This window comes from Caretta caretta, chromosome 10 (genome assembly GCF_965140235.1).
Source record: "Caretta caretta isolate rCarCar2 chromosome 10, rCarCar1.hap1, whole genome shotgun sequence".
Classification (NCBI taxonomy): domain Eukaryota; kingdom Metazoa; phylum Chordata; order Testudines; family Cheloniidae; genus Caretta; species Caretta caretta.
Genome location: NC_134215.1, coordinates 82,815,691 through 82,831,219, shown reverse-complemented (window position 1 = coordinate 82,831,219; position 15,529 = coordinate 82,815,691).

Below are 15,529 nucleotides of genomic sequence, written 5' to 3'. Positions count from 1 at the left end.
TGGATCCAAACGCTATTTGCATTTCAAAGAGGTGGCGGACATGTGGCAGTGCATTGTGGGCAGCCAGGGTAGGGAGCGATGAGTAATTGTGGCTGGTTTGGTATTTTCATTCGCACTAATGAGGATTAAAGGAGTCACAGCAGCCTGCTTCTCTCCGCTGACTTACTGCTTGTTCTTGAAAGGCATTATTTACGTGCCACGCAAGGTACTGGGAGACCAAGCCACCCTATGGGCCCAGCCTCTGCTGACATGGGTTAGAAACAGCTTGGCACCCAGCGACGCCCAGAGAGCTCACTGGGTAGGAGGGGGATTCACCATTGCTCTCAATGCTGAGCACTCTTGCCACTTAGGTAGCTCCCTTAATGGGTGCTGAGTTCTGCCGGAAAATCTGGGCCCAGTTGTGGCTTCAGAGCCCTTCTGAAAGCCCTGCTCTTCATGCTTCACGCTGGTCAGTAGCCTCTGTGAAGTGAACTGGCCCCACTCCCATTCTTCCAAGGCTGGGGTCCACATCACAAAAGCCCCCGTCTTGTGCCCTGGCCGGTGGGAGAGGCCTGGCTGGGCCAGGAGGAGAAGTGGACAGGCCAAGAGTGGGGCATCACACTGCTTCCAGCCCCATGCTGGGGCTGTATTTTTAACACAAAGTTGGTTCTGCTGCTGCTCAATGGTATCTGATCATCACAATCCTCTCTCCAATGATTGTCCTAGCTTTGGCTGGCAAGAGACACTTGTAGGGCTGGGTGGATAGCTCCTTCTCCAGGTCCAATCTAACCAGTGAACAGAGCTGGGGGAACTCTTTCCCCTGTGTTTGGGTGCTTTGTTTATGACATTCTGATATGCCCAATTATTTTGTAATGCAGACAGCTGTGGTTCATTTGCTTTGCCATCAAGCGATGGGTTGGAAATGACATTCTAAGGCTGTACAAATTGCAGTGAGAATCGTGCATCTTACGTCTGACTAAGAAGAGATGAGCTGGAATTGAAATTCCTGATCCCGTTGGACAATCAGCCCACCTAAAGAGGAAAGAGGGGTCTGGAACTTGGGGAATCTGCGTTCTCTTCTCCAATGTGCTTTTGGATTTCCAGTGTGACCTTGGGTAGGGTACTGGGGGCCAGACATGTCCTGCATTGTGTTTTGCATTAATGACATCCATGCCGACTTCAGTTCCCCTGCAGTCAAAGCACTGAGTGAAGTCTGCAAGACTCGGCCCCATGCTTACTTGTTCAAGCTTCACACTGTTTTACAACCAGTCCACCCATGGGTGGGATGGAACCGTTCCTGGGTGGTATCTGAACCCAGCGTCACCCTAGCCCCCATGGCAGTTCTTGCAGAATGACCTTTCATTTTAATTCTACTCCTTCTTGTGGCTGCCAGGAAAACCTTCTGAATGTGACCTGATGGACTGTGGTAGAAAGGCAGACGCAAACTACAGCTCCATCCAGCTCAGCCTGGTTAACTCTGAAATCTAATGGTGGTTGTTTCTCAAAGGGTCTCAGCTTGGCCTCCTTTAGCTTCAGTAAGCGATGAGGGTGCTTAGAAGCTTGCAGGATCAGTCCCAAAGGGAGACGTGCATGCTCAGCACCTCTCAGGCTTTGGCCTATTGACTCCAGTAAGAGGTTTGCCTTGTTAAGGACTTTAAAACTTGGCCCTTCGTGATTGAATTCTTCAGCACAGGCCTCCCGGCCTGTCGTGTGACTCAGGTGTTAATGGCCTGCAGGGAATTCTGAGTACAGTTCCCCTTGCTAAAAAAAATATACCTCCCCTGTTCTTTAAAACTCAGGGGATTGCCAAAGGCCCACAAATGTTTTCCTTTCCTGTGAACTAAGACACCTTCTGAAATGTATCATTGTCTCTCTGCTCCTGCCTTCAGTTTCCTCCTGGTCTCTCTGCCAGCGGGTACTTTTCTGTCATCGCTATCTATCAATGCCACCATCCTGGCATCGCTCCCCTTTGCCGTCTATTGAAACTGAGATCTGGTTAACCGTCTTTGCCTGTGCCTTCTTGGAGAAGAGTTGCAGGGAGAAGGCAGGGCAAGAGACTGTGTAAAGATGTCTGTGTTCCTCAAGAGGCACAAACTACAGTATGTAACTATTATCTCAAGCTGACAGTTGTGGGCTAAACGGAAAGAATACAGACGCTGCCAGAGCAGCAGAGAGAGATCAGCTGGAAGCCACAAAACCAAAACCACACGGTATTTCTGCATTAACTGAGCCTCTGCTCAGATCTTTCTGAACTCTGACAGTTCATTAGAAGTGATGCTGTAATACTTTACCAGCTCCACTCTTATGAATTTGCTCATTATTCTTGTTTAAATGCATGTGGCAATCAAAACATTTGGCCATCTGGCTAAGAGGGCTCCGCCAAATCTGTGGGTTTTGAGAGTGCTGTTCTAGCTTTTCCTTCCTTTCCTCTTCAAAGCCGACAGGGGATAAAAATACGCCGGCTGCTTTGGAAGTGCAGTGCGTTAAAGGCGTGCTTCCCTTGCTCATTCCAGATGACTGTGCACCCCAGATTAAATCAACCCAGGAAAGCCTAGAGCTGCGAAGTAACCCTGCCCGGCATAAACAAGGAAGAGTCCTTGTGGCACCTGAGAGACGAACACATTGATTTGGGCAGAAGCTTTCGTGGGCTAGACCCACTTCATCGGATGTGTGTGCCGCTTTTAGCGGGACACCAGAACTCTGCTGTGGCTGCTCTAAAAGGGCTCCCTGTAACCCGCCTGGGTTGGAAATATCACAGGGAGGCGTTCAGTACTTCCTGGTGCCCCCCAGGCTGGGAGCAGCCTGCGAACTGAGCAGCCCTTCTGGGGAGCTCTTGTTGCCTTCTCTTCTGGGCCCCGCTGAAACCAGAATGAAAGGCCAGCAAGCAGGTGCGCAGCAGCCTTTCAGATCTCACAACAGCTTCCTTTTAAGCCGGGCGGGGGCAGATTTGGGTCACGTTCCTTTTTTCCGCGCACAGAGCTTTGTGCGCCCGGAGTCCTAGCAGCTTCCGTGCACTGACTGTGGAATGAGGGTGCAGTCTGAAGGGACTAGCTGCCCACTGGGGGTCCGTCCAACGCAGATAGTTACAGGGGAATCCTCTCTTTCTCTCCCTCTTCCGTTCCCGTAGAGGTGGCCTGCTGAGGGTTTGTTATTAAAGTCTTATTGTAGGAGGTAGGGGGCCTCAGTCCTGGATCGGGCCCCCGTGTGTTAGGTGCTGTTCAAACACATGACTATGGGATAGATAGATCATATTTTGCTTCTGTATATTGTGGAAAACTGAAAGGCTTTTTAAATGATTATTTATTCTAGAAATATCCCGACTGCTGTGCCTGGCCTTTGTACTGGAAGAACAACGGGGCTGTCTGGGAGTGAGTTTACTGTCTCCTCTTACCCCTGAATTGAAAGGATGAGTGTGCCGATGGCCCTTGGAGCCAAAATGTTAGCTTGCTCTTGATATTACGGGGATGTAAACAAAATTCAGAGTTTAAAAGAGTCTGATAAAAACCTCTTCCCCCTCTCCGTTGCTCAGCTTCCACCCTGCTGGCTTTTTTGTGAACTTGTCACGTCAATAATTCTCCAGCCACCATAGTGTCTTCCACAGAGGAGTAAACTAGCAGGGGGCAGAGGAAGGGGAAAATCCTTTTAAAAAACCAAGGGCCCCGAAGTCTTTCATGTCTTGTCTTCATCATAAGAAGTAAAAAAGGGCACAATTCCAGCTTGTTTGTTTCTCCTTTGTGGGGCACCTTGTTTTTAAGCTAAAAAGCCATCTGTCCTGACAGCATTGTTTCTTCTCTGTGAATAAACACGATCCAAGTGACAAACCAGTTACGGTTATTGATTCCCACGACCGTGTCTGGTGCTGTGCAAGACCCTGGATGCTGAGCTGCACTGAGCCCTCAGCCACTTCCCCATGGGCATCCATGGGGGTGGCAGGCATCCATGGGGGTGGCGGGCATCCATGGGGGTGGCAGGCACCGCCTCCGTGCACTAAAGCCTGCACAGGGGCCATAAAGGAACCACCATGGATGATTTCCTGGAAGCAGAAGCACCATAGGACTGAGATAAGCAGCCCTGTGCGGCCCCCAGCCCCTGGAAGGTCCCAGCAGAGGGACATCTGTAGGTGGGAGAGGGTGTGCCTAGAACTCTCAGCAGGGATCCTGGTTGCATGCAGCCCCAGACAGCCTAGGAAAGGCTGCTCGAAATTAGAGGGGACACCCCAGAGCTGCTCCAGTTTATGCTGGGGACTGTTTTGGTCTGAATCTGGGTAGCTCAAAAGTGGCATAAGGTCACCTTTTTCCCCCTTGAGTCCAATTCTGTGCTGCAGCTCCTCCCTCCAGCTGGAGCTCTCCAAGAGGTCGAATCTGCCTCTGAAATAGTGCCCACAAGCATGGCATGTGCAAAGAGCCATGTCAATTGGGAAGACCTTGAACTACTGCATCTGTGCATGCATCCACAAAGTGCATGCCAATGAAGGCGCAGCCTGTGGGAATGTGCTTGTACACAACCAGGGAGGTGCAAACATAGAGGGTTGTGTTGTGTTATTTTGTGAGGTTGGCTTAAAATTTGTCTCTATTAGCAAAGCAAAAACAAAAAAAAACAAAAAAAACCCCCATACACTGTGGCTGTAAACATTGTTTTTGCTGCTTAGGATTCACCCTTTATAACTCAAGTTGGTATCTGAAGAAGCTGAGCCACTGAAAATGGTCTCTGTTGCAGAAGGTGTTAAGCCAACTCCCAACCAGGGCCACTGCTCTCTCATGTTGGGCCTGAATGATGTGGCTCAGGACCATCGCTAGTCCCTGTACAGTATGGAGCAAGGGGAGTTTTGAACCCAAGGATGGGACAGAAGGCTATTGTTTCATTCAGGCAGGCTAACGTAATCCCTCTGATACTTGCCAGGCAAAATCATGTCAGCCTGTCAAAATGCTGAAGGTAGGACCTCTGACTGTCTCGTTGCTGAAACACGATTCTGAAGAGTGCAGAGTAAATTGTCCACCAGCAGGTGCTGGGAACAACATTTTCGGTAATTGTGTGGAAAAGCTGCTTGCATGTTGTCACAAAGAGAGACAGTCTATGGGAGTTAGCAGGTTTCTAATTTAGGGTGACCAGATGTCTTGATATTATCGGGACTGTTGCAATATTAGGGACTTTGTCTTAGAAATGCAACTATCCCTCCCTCCCCCCCAAAAAATACAAAACCCAAAGTGTCCTGATTTTTCACACTTGCTCTCTGGTCAGCCTATTCTAACCAGAAATCAGTGACCAGTGAAGTTTGCAAGATGGTGCTAAATATTGCAGTGATTAGACTTTATTGTGGAACATCTGAGTCTTGAGCACCTTCCTGGCTGGAAAAGTATGTCCTTTCCTTTTCAACTCTATGGTTATGCGAGATTGGTTGCCGTCACATCCTGGGGCATATTTTATTTCCTATTGATGAATTAGGGTTGATGTATGGCAATGGGGGCGGGGGAGGGTGCTATGGAGGTTTGGAAGAATTCACCACCAGAGGTAATGCAAGAGAACAGGAAAGGGAGATTATTAGCTATTCTAAGCAACATTTTCTTAAGCAAAGTAGATTCAGAAACTGATATCATGTCAGAAAGTTTCTGATTTACTGAGAACAGGGGAAAAACACCAAAGTGTACCTGAAAGATGCAATTGTCTGAGGAAGTAATTTGGAACAATTGAGCACATCTTTTCCTTGTACCACACTGTAGTTTTCAAGTAAGGGAGATGGCATGTCTTGCATTCAGCATCTTTTTCTTTTTCTTTTTTTTAAGTGGAAATATGAGTGCTGCTTTTCCAGCACTGATGGTGTGAGATAAATAAGAGTTGATAAAAGCATGAGCTGGAAAGAGAACAGAAATTGAGATATGGTTGTTTAAGGGCCTGGCCTTCTGTGGGTTGTGGGTTAAAAAAAAATAATTTCATTTTTCCCCCCTGCCCGCCAGAGAAACGTTGTTTAAGTTGCAGTAAACAGGGTTTTTTGTTTGTTTTTGGGGTTTTTTTTGTCTTAGGTCCAATTTTCAGCCCTCAGACCCTTCCTACATCCACCTCCTGCGTGAAACAGGTCATCTGTATTTTTTGTGTGAAAATTAGGTGGCTGGCTGATGGACAACTAGATTTGGACAAACAGTCAGGCCAAATAGGTGTGTCCTTGCTGTGTCTGGTCACACCAGTAAAAGTGGGAGTGCTAAAGTTGAGGCTGTCTGAAAATGTAGCGACCTGGCTCTGCAGCGTGCTACGGTCCCCACAGTCCTTCCTGGGAGTGGACGGTGCTCTACACACAACAGGATCTGGGCATTAGCCCCTGGAGCAAAGTTTTCCATGATGAGAGAGAATTTTAGCTAAGCAACCGATGAATGAAGCTTCTGATAATTAGACACAGATGAATCTCCGCTGGTTCAGATGGTGTTAAGGGAGCTGTTTTTCCAGCACTAATAATCCAGACTACCACAATGGCTGAGGCTGATATTGTTTGTTGTTGCTGATGACATCTTTATCTGGAGCACTTTCGAGGATGCTGTTAGTTGCTAGCACTGTGTAAATGCATATTATATACATGGGGGGTGTTGCAACTGATCTGCTCCTTCTTGGGTAGGGTATGTGCAACTGTAATTACCGATTACTTTCCTTGCCACCCCATTCGGGGCATTGGTTTTTTGGTAGTCTCGATGGCTGGAAGTGTCACTCGTGCAGCAGCGGGAAGAAATACTTTTTCAGGCCAATGAGTCACCTTGTAGCATTGTTGTCCGTTTGCATCACGGCTTTATAACAAGGTCGGTGTGATGCAGACAGCGCTGGGGGCCAGCCTGTTGGCTTTGCCCTCGTCACCAGTCGGAGTGGCATCTCTGTCATTTCCTGCCTCCTTGTTCTGTTTGCAGCAGCAGGAAAAATGGGGAAATGCTCCAGGAGCAGAAGCAGGCTTTTGAAGGGTGCCTCTTGTCGCTGCATGCAGCAAAGAGGAGCAGACCCACAAGTATGAGGACAGCACCAGATGTGGCAGCAGCTAAAATTAGATGCAGAATAGGTGCTATGCCTGGCTTTATCTTTGTCCTTCCCAACCAACCAACTCTTCTGCCCCGCTGCCCTAGATGCACCTCGCTTTCCAGTCTCTGAAGGTGTCCTTGTCATTTGGATGAGCTTTGCATAAAACTCTGCTTAACCTTCTGAATATCTGCCACTAGTCAGGCCGGGTCTGGAATATTCAGGAAAGGGTCATGAGAAGAACATGAGCAAAATGGAACTGGCTTTTGAATCTGAATGAATGTTCAAGGGCAATTGTCCCTGTTCCCAATCGCCACTGTAGCTTGGCCGTTCACCAGCATTATCATAGGAGGGTGTACAACAGGAGATGTCAAGAGTAACAAGAAGGGTTTCTTCAGGTATGTTGGCAACAAGAAGAAAGCCAAGGAAAGTGTGGGCCCCTTACTGAATGAGGGAGGCAACCTAGTGACAGAGGATGTGGAAAAAGCTAATGTACTCAATGCTTTTTTTGCCTCTGTTTTCACTAACAAGGTCAGCTCCCAGACTGCTGCGCTGGGCATCACAAAATGGGGAAGAGATGGCCAGCCCTCTGTGGAGATAGAGGTGGTTAGGGACTATTTAGAAAAGCTGGACGTGCACAAGTCCATGGGGCCGGACGAGTTGCATCCGAGAGTGCTGAAGGAATTGGCGGCTGTGATTGCAGAGCCATTGGCCATTATCTTTGAAAACTCGTGGCGAACCGGGGAAGTCCCGGATGACTGGAAAAAGGCTAATGTAGTGCCAATCTTTAAAAAAGGGAAGAAGGAGGATCCTGGGAACTACAGGCCAGTCAGCCTCACCTCAGTCCCTGGAAAAATCATGGAGCAGGTCCTCAAAGAATCAATCCTGATGCACTTGCATGAGAGGAAAGTGATCAGGAACAGCCAGCATGGATTCACCAAGGGAAGGTCATGCCAGACTAATCTAATCGCCTTTTATGATGAGATTACTGGTTCTGTGGATGAAGGGAAAGCAGTGGATGTATTGTTTCTTGACTTTAGCAAAGCTTTTGACACGGTCTCCCACAGTATTCTTGTCAGCAAGTTAAGGAAGTATGGGCTGGATGAATGCACTATAAGGTGGGTAGAAAGTTGGCTAGATTGTCGGGCTCAACGGGTAGTGATCAATGGCTCCATGTCTAGTTGGCAGCCGGTATCAAGTGGAGTGCCCCAAGGGTTGGTCCTTGTTCAATATCTTCATAAATGATCTGGTTTTGTTTAATATCTTCATAAATGATCTGGAGGATGGTGTGGATTGCCGGTTTTGTTCAATATCTTCATAAATGATCTGGAGGATGGTGTGGATTGCACTCTCAGCAAATTTGCGGATGATACTAAACTGGGAGGAGTGGTAGATACGCTGGAGGGGAGGGATAGGATACAGAAGGACCTAGACAAATTGGAGGATTGAGCCAAAAGAAATCTGATGAGGTTCAATAAGGATAAGTGCAGGGTCCTGCACTTAGGACGGAAGAATCCAATGCACCGCTACAGACTAGGGACCGAATGGCTAGGCAGCAGTTCTGCGGAAAAGGACCTAGGGGTGACAGTGGACGAGAAGCTGGATATGAGTCAGCAGTGTGCCCTTGTTGCCAAGAAGGCCAATGGCATTTTGGGATGTATAAGTAGGGGCATAGCGAGCAGATCGAGGGACGTGGTCGTTCCCCTCTATTCGACATTGGTGAGGCCTCATCTGGAGTACTGTGTCCAGTTTTGGGCCCCACACTACAAGAAGGATGTGGATAAATTGGAGAGAGTCCAGCGAAGGGCAACCAAAATGATTAGGGGTCTAGAACACATGAGTTATGAGGAGAGGCTGAGGGAGCTGGGATTGTTTAGCCTGCAGAAGAGAAGAATGAGGGGGGATTTGATAGCTGCTTTCAACTACCTGAAAGGGGGTTCCAAAGAGGATGGCTCTAGACTGTTCTCAATGGTAGCAGATGACAGAACGAGGAGTAATGGTCTCAAGCTGCAGTGGGGGAGGTTTAGATTGGATATTAGGAAAAACTTTTTCACTAAGAGGGTGGTGAAACACTGGAATGCGTTACCTAGGGAGGTGGTAGAATCTCCTTCCTTAGAGGTTTTTAAGGTCAGGCTTGACAAAGCCCTGGCTGGGATGATTTAACTGGGAATTGGTCCTGCTTCGAGCAGGGGGTTGGACTAGATGACCTTCTGGGGTCCCTTCCAACCCTGATATTCTATGATTCTATGATTCTATGAAATGCAGCTTCCCTGCCCTGCAGGGCTGACATCCTAAGGACACACGGCGATCAAGGACAAACCATCCCACGGAAATGGAATAGGTGCAGAGCCATTGTCATTGGTTCCTCTGGCCCTGGGTGAAACCCTGAGAAGCAGTTAGGCCATAGCCTTCCGTTTGCTTTCCTATGCTGTGCTTGGCTTGGCATTACCCTTTGACAAGGACGCATCTGAATTCTGGCCTTTAAAAATGCTTCATATTAAGTTTCTTAAAAACCACCAGGCCTCCTTGCATTGGATAAGCAAAAGTTGTCCCAACCCTCTTTCATCTCGCCTTTACGGAGGTCAGGCACCATGTGTGCGGTGCATGGTGCCTAACCCGGCGAGGCCCGATCCCTGCAGTGAGGGGCTACCACAGTACAAATAATAAATCATGATTTTGCTTTTACTCTTGCCTTGGGCCCTGTTTCTTCAGTCAAATCCATTCTGGTGCGGGTAGGGCCAGCTGCAGAACTGGGTCCTTAACCATGTAAAAGTTGCATGATGCTCCTATCACTTTATTCCCTGTCTGTAGATTTGCTGCAGTGAGTTTGGCTTTTCTGTGCCTGTATCTCAAAGAGCTGGCGGAGAAGCTCTCCAGTCTGCTGATGTTCATTTTCAATAAATCTTGGCATGCTGGGGAAATTCCAGGTGCCTGGAACAGTGCTAATGTTGGCCCAATATTCAAACAGGGCAAGTGGGCTGACCTGGGTAACTATAGGCCGGTTAGCCTGACACCAATCCTGGGCAACATAACGGAGAAGCTGATATGGGATTCACTTAATAAAGAATGTAAAGGAGAGAAATATAATTAATGCCAGTCAGCTCAGTTGTATGGCAAATAGCCTTTGAGGAGATTACAAGCTTGGTTGGTAAAGGAAACTGCGTAGATGTAATAGACTTTTGTAAGGTGTTTGACTTAGTACCGCATGGCTTTCTGATTTAAAAGCACTATATAATATTGACAAAGCATGTGTTAAATGGATTAAGAACTGACTAACAGACAGATCTCAAAAATAGTCAATGGGAAATCACCATCACATATGGGTGTTTCTGGGGTGGGGTGGGGGGTTGCTGCAGGGATCAGTACTAGGTCTGATGCTATTCAACCTTTTTCTCAATGGTCTGGAAGTAAATATAAAATCACTGCTGGTCAAATTTACAGATGAGACAAAGATTGGTGGGATGGTAACAAATGATGAGGACAGGGCAATCGTACCGAATAATCTGGATGGCTTGGTAAACTGGGCCCATTCAAACAAAATGTGTCATCTTGCATTTGGCTGTATTAAAACACATCTAGGAACAAGGAATGAAGGTGATGGGGGATTGTATCCTGGCAAGCAATGGTTTTGGAAAGGATTTAGGGGTCATAGTGGACAAGCAATTCAACATGAGCTCCCAGAGTGACACAAAGAGCTAATGTGATCCTTGGATGTATAAACAGGGGCAGAGGAGTTGGGACGTGACTTGTAACTCTGTATATGGCTATGCTGAGACTGGAACAGGGCATTCAGTTCTGTTGTCCACGTTTTTTAAAAGATGTTGAAAAATTGGAGAGGGAGCAGAAAAGAGCCACAAAAATGATCAGAGGGATCGAAAAAATGCCTGACCGTGAGAGACTTAAAAAGCTCAGTCTCTTAAGCTTACAGAAAAGAAGACTGAGTGGGCACTTGATTAGTGTAAAAAGACCTTCCCAGGGAGAAAATACCAGATATTGAAGGGTCCTTTCATCTAGTGGAGACAGGCAGAACAAGAAACAATGGCTGACGTTAAAGCCAGACCAATTCAAACAGGAAATAAGGCACAAGTCTGAACAGTGCAGGTGATTTCACCCTTGGAACAAACTCCCAAGGGAAGTGACAGATTCTTTAGCTCTTGGTGTCTTCAGATGAACCCTGGAGGCCTTTCTGGAAGATGCTTTAGGCAAACACAAATTATTGGGCTCACTGACTGGGTGGGTGAGTGGCTGAAAGGTCTGTGATATACAGGGCAGGGGGTCAGACATGATGCTTGCTCCCTCCCCTAGAGTTCAAAATGAGACTAACTTTCAGGCTGCTGTCCTTAAGGGACACTGACAGTTCTCTTTCCACAGCCGCATGAAAATTACAGGCCTCTTTTTAATGGAAAAATATCCCTCTTAAGCAGGCAAGTTCAATTTAGAAGCCATATTTTAGAAGGCTCTATACCGTAGTGTGTAATTTATACCAGAAACCAGACACCACCAAAAACCCAGAACGCAAAACCTGAAGACTTTCAAGCCTAAAATAAAGTGGCTAGTTTATAAGTAGGCCTGCACCTTTCTTTGGACAGGGCCCTCCCTGGCATAATTATAAAATCGCCTGCTACATTTTCTGGGTGTGTGAGTGCATTGCTGGTGTTGCATGTTCCCTGAGGAATTCAAACGAACAAAACCCTCTCTGGTTTGAAAGGTCTGTTGGTGACGTGTCAAGTTGCACATGTGCCTGAGTGCTTAAAAAAACAAAAGAAAATAAAAAACCAACAACCCACAAACAAAACAAGACCTACCACCTGATGTGCATTCAAATGACTGTCTGTCTGATCATTAGCAGTATGGAAAGAGGGCTGCCTTTATTTTCAGCAACTGGCCATTTCAAAGGAGGAGCAAAGTGGCCCTGTTAGCTTAACCCCCTGTCCTGCCTTTCAACACCGTTCTATTGAACTGAGTAGGTTCTGGGTTAGCTAGTTCCTTTTTATCACAATAACTGCACTGACATTCAGGCTAAGGTGCAAGGGAGCTTTTCAAAGTCCTGTTTGAGTTGGTCAGATGCTGCTAACCACACACAGGTCATGTGACCACATAATCTGAGACAACTCAATGGAACTAGGACTTCCTGCTTTCCGGGCCAGGGCCCCATCCTCCACGACCACAGTGGTGCACCTCTGGTAGATGGAGAAAACCACATGCAGCCTTGGTTTTGGTTCACACGCGACTGTGAAGCAGAAGCTGCGCGGAGGGAAAGACGGCTTGGGCTAGGCTGCGAGAAAACATAACAGCTATGCAAATGCAATGGAAAAAATGACTCTGTGCCGGAAGGCCAGTTCAGTTCAGCCATGTTGCAGCAGGCCAGCTTCTAACACGACTCTTTGCAAAGGCTTTGAGTCTGCCATCAATGCCATTTTGTGAGATCTCTGCAGAGCAAAATTTCTTGAACTGGAGGTCGCTCAGCAGCAGTGAAGTGTTGAGAAACATGCCTGTAATTCTGAGGGGTGTATTTGTTTTGTGTTTTTAGTAAATGACAGGCCAGGTGACTTTTCTCCAACCCTTTTGGGTCCCTATAATTCTAAATGCAACACTGCTTTCTCAAGAGCTTTAACAAGCAAGCAGTTGTAGGGTTATGTGAGAGCTTCAAACAAAATGCTGAAGTAAAAACCAACTTTTTAATACCAAAGGAAAGAAACCATGTTACTCTGAAACTGGCATTCTTGTCTTTGATTACATGCTGGAGTAAGACACTCCTTGCCACTACCCCTACTGATTTCAAAGATGTGATCCATGTGTCTGCTCTCAGACACAATAATGCCCTTTTAGAATTTCCTTTAGAATGTTCTCCAAAACAGGAGAACAAAGCTGGGAAAGGTAAAGGTCTACTTATTTTCATGCCCAGGAAGCAATTTTTAGAGGGGCAGGGGAAGGTGCACAGGCTTTTGGTACCTAGCACTGGAGTGGATATTGAATCGTGGGATTGAAAGGAACCTGGAGAGGTCTTCTAGCCCAGTCCCCTGCACTCATGGCAGGCATCAGGCACCTCATGCTATTCTGGATTCCTATAAACAATTGGTAAGGAGCTGAATAGAGTGGAGTAGATATTTGATATCTCCAGGAATCACATAAACCATGACTCAGGAAAGCAGTTAAACATGGGATTAAATCCATCCCTGTGCAGGAAAGAAAAGTATGTAATTAACATGAAGTATGTGCTTAAGTGCTCTCTGGAGTAGGGGCTCTTTGCAGAATGGGCCATAATTCTTGAGACACTGCCATATTTACTTCCTTAAGTCCTCAGAGGAGTCACTTTCTTATTTGGAGCATTGTGGTCTCAGTCTTGGATGCACTGCGCCACCGTCGGAAGGTGGTGCAACCCAGACTGAGAGCCCCACAAAGAAGGTGTCCTGAGATATTCAGCTCTCCGTGAATCTTGTCTGAAAGCCGCCAGGCTTTCCCACAGATCAGCAACCGGCAGCACTGAAGTGCCAGCTTCCTCCAGCAAAACTTTCAGGGACTCTAGCAACTGAGGATTGTCTGTAAAACTCTAGGAAGCCAGGGGCCTCTCTGGGATCCAAAGATCCTGAATCCTCTCTCTCAAAACTGTAAACAATAATGAAACCTTTGTGTAAGGTTGGGGTTGGGCCGGTGGCGGGTAAGTGACTGCATTAGACCCCAGTGGTTTGCCGCCTGCCCCTTCCCAGCAACACCCTGGTCCTGCCCCCTCTGATTTTCAGCCCACTGTGATCCTCTGATGCGTGCAAGATTAATTCAGGGCCCCAGTCCTCCCGTCCCCGCAGGAGGCAGTGCCGTGACCCAGCTGCTCCCTGCCCTCTCAGTGACAAGCTCCCTGCCAGCCGCTGACACCGTCCTTGCCTCCCCTTGAGTGACAACCACTCTGACCACACCCACCTCAGCTGCCAAATAGCAAATGCCCCCAGCCCAACCAGCTGCTAAATCAGTGCTACAGAGGAGCTGGAACTGCTCGTGTGATGGTTTGGAAAGGCTCACAAGGCCCAAGAGTTGGTGCTTTCCAGACTCCTAGCCCAGCCCACCTATTGCTCCGACTCCTGCAGAATCTGTTTCCTGGACAGTGGCGACAAGCCACCTCTCAACGCTGCTGCTGCCTGGCAGCTGTGGGCATCGGTGCATGAACTTTCCCAGGAGAACTCTGCAGAGAAACTCGCACTGCAGCAGAGGGCGGGCAGGAAACACAGTACAAGGCATGGGGCAATGTATTTATAGCAGGGACTCTGGTGTCACAGAACGCAGGAGGGCGAACGAAAGCCAGCAAGGCTGCAAGACAGCAGGAAATGAAACCGAAGAGAAGCTCACAAAAGCAGAATAGGCAGCTGTGAGCATGGCAGCCTTTGCCTTCAGATTGCAGCAGCAGTGTCCGACGGGGGTCAGAACACTCCAGCTCCCGGTCCGGCAGCGCCCGGGGGTTACTCAACTAAGATTTTCCCTCCTCACTTGTCGCTGTCACATGCTGATGGGAGGGGAGGTTTGAGGTTTTGAAAAAACAAATATAGCCTTCGTTTGCAAACCACATTGGCTTCGAGGAGCAATGCGCCCAGCGCAGTGGGGTGACAGGCACAGCTCTCTCTTGCCAGCTGCCTCTATGGTGTGCCTCTGCCATGCCTCATTTCCCTTTTGAAGCACCTCCTCTCTCGTAGAAGATCTGTCTCTTTATTTTCAGGCCTTTTTCTAGTCCTCCACTTCCTCTCCAAACCTAGGCACCCCGTCAAGGGAACACAATATGCTGAGCAGAATGGATGGATGCTTCCCCTGTAACTTGACTATCTCCCTACAAGCATCACCATTGCTTCTCAGACTCTTCTCCATTTGCCAGCCACTGCTCTGCCCCTCAGTGATGGAGAAAGCGGCATGAACTATATATCAGAAATAACTTATGAGGCTAACTTGGCCCTTTTTTTCTGCTTGAGAATTACTGATTTTAATTTTGTTTGTTTTGAAATTGTCTAGACAGTTTACAAAACCCTATTTCAGCTTCTGGGGCGAACTGGTCCCACTGCCACTAATTAATGCACAATATTCTTGATGTGCAATTTGTCACCCAGGTCATATGGTATTGCTTCTGCTCCTTGATTGGATGGCTGAAATGTTTATAAGTAGGAGGAGGGAAATCCGAGTCCCAGGCATTGCCTCATGGATGCTTCCAGGGAAACCTGTATGGACCACGTGCTCCGGAATATTCACATAAGTGTTTGCTGGTAAGAATCTTTATCTGCAAACACACGCACGGGTATGACTGTTCCCAGACAATGAAAGACCAAGAATGCCATCTATGCGAATTCATGGCTTTTATCTGAACAGATATGGTTAGTACTTTATTGTCCGCTTCCAGGAATGCCCCTCAAGCACCCCTGCAGAATCTTGTAAAGGCACAGAATTCCCAACAGCACCTGCCCCTCAAAGCAATAATCCATGGCTGCTTCCACAGCTTGGAAATCCTCTGACATGTTACTCCAGCACCCTTAGTCCTCATGAAACTGGAATTGTGTAGTGCACTCATCTGTCTCCAACCAAAGGTACCAGA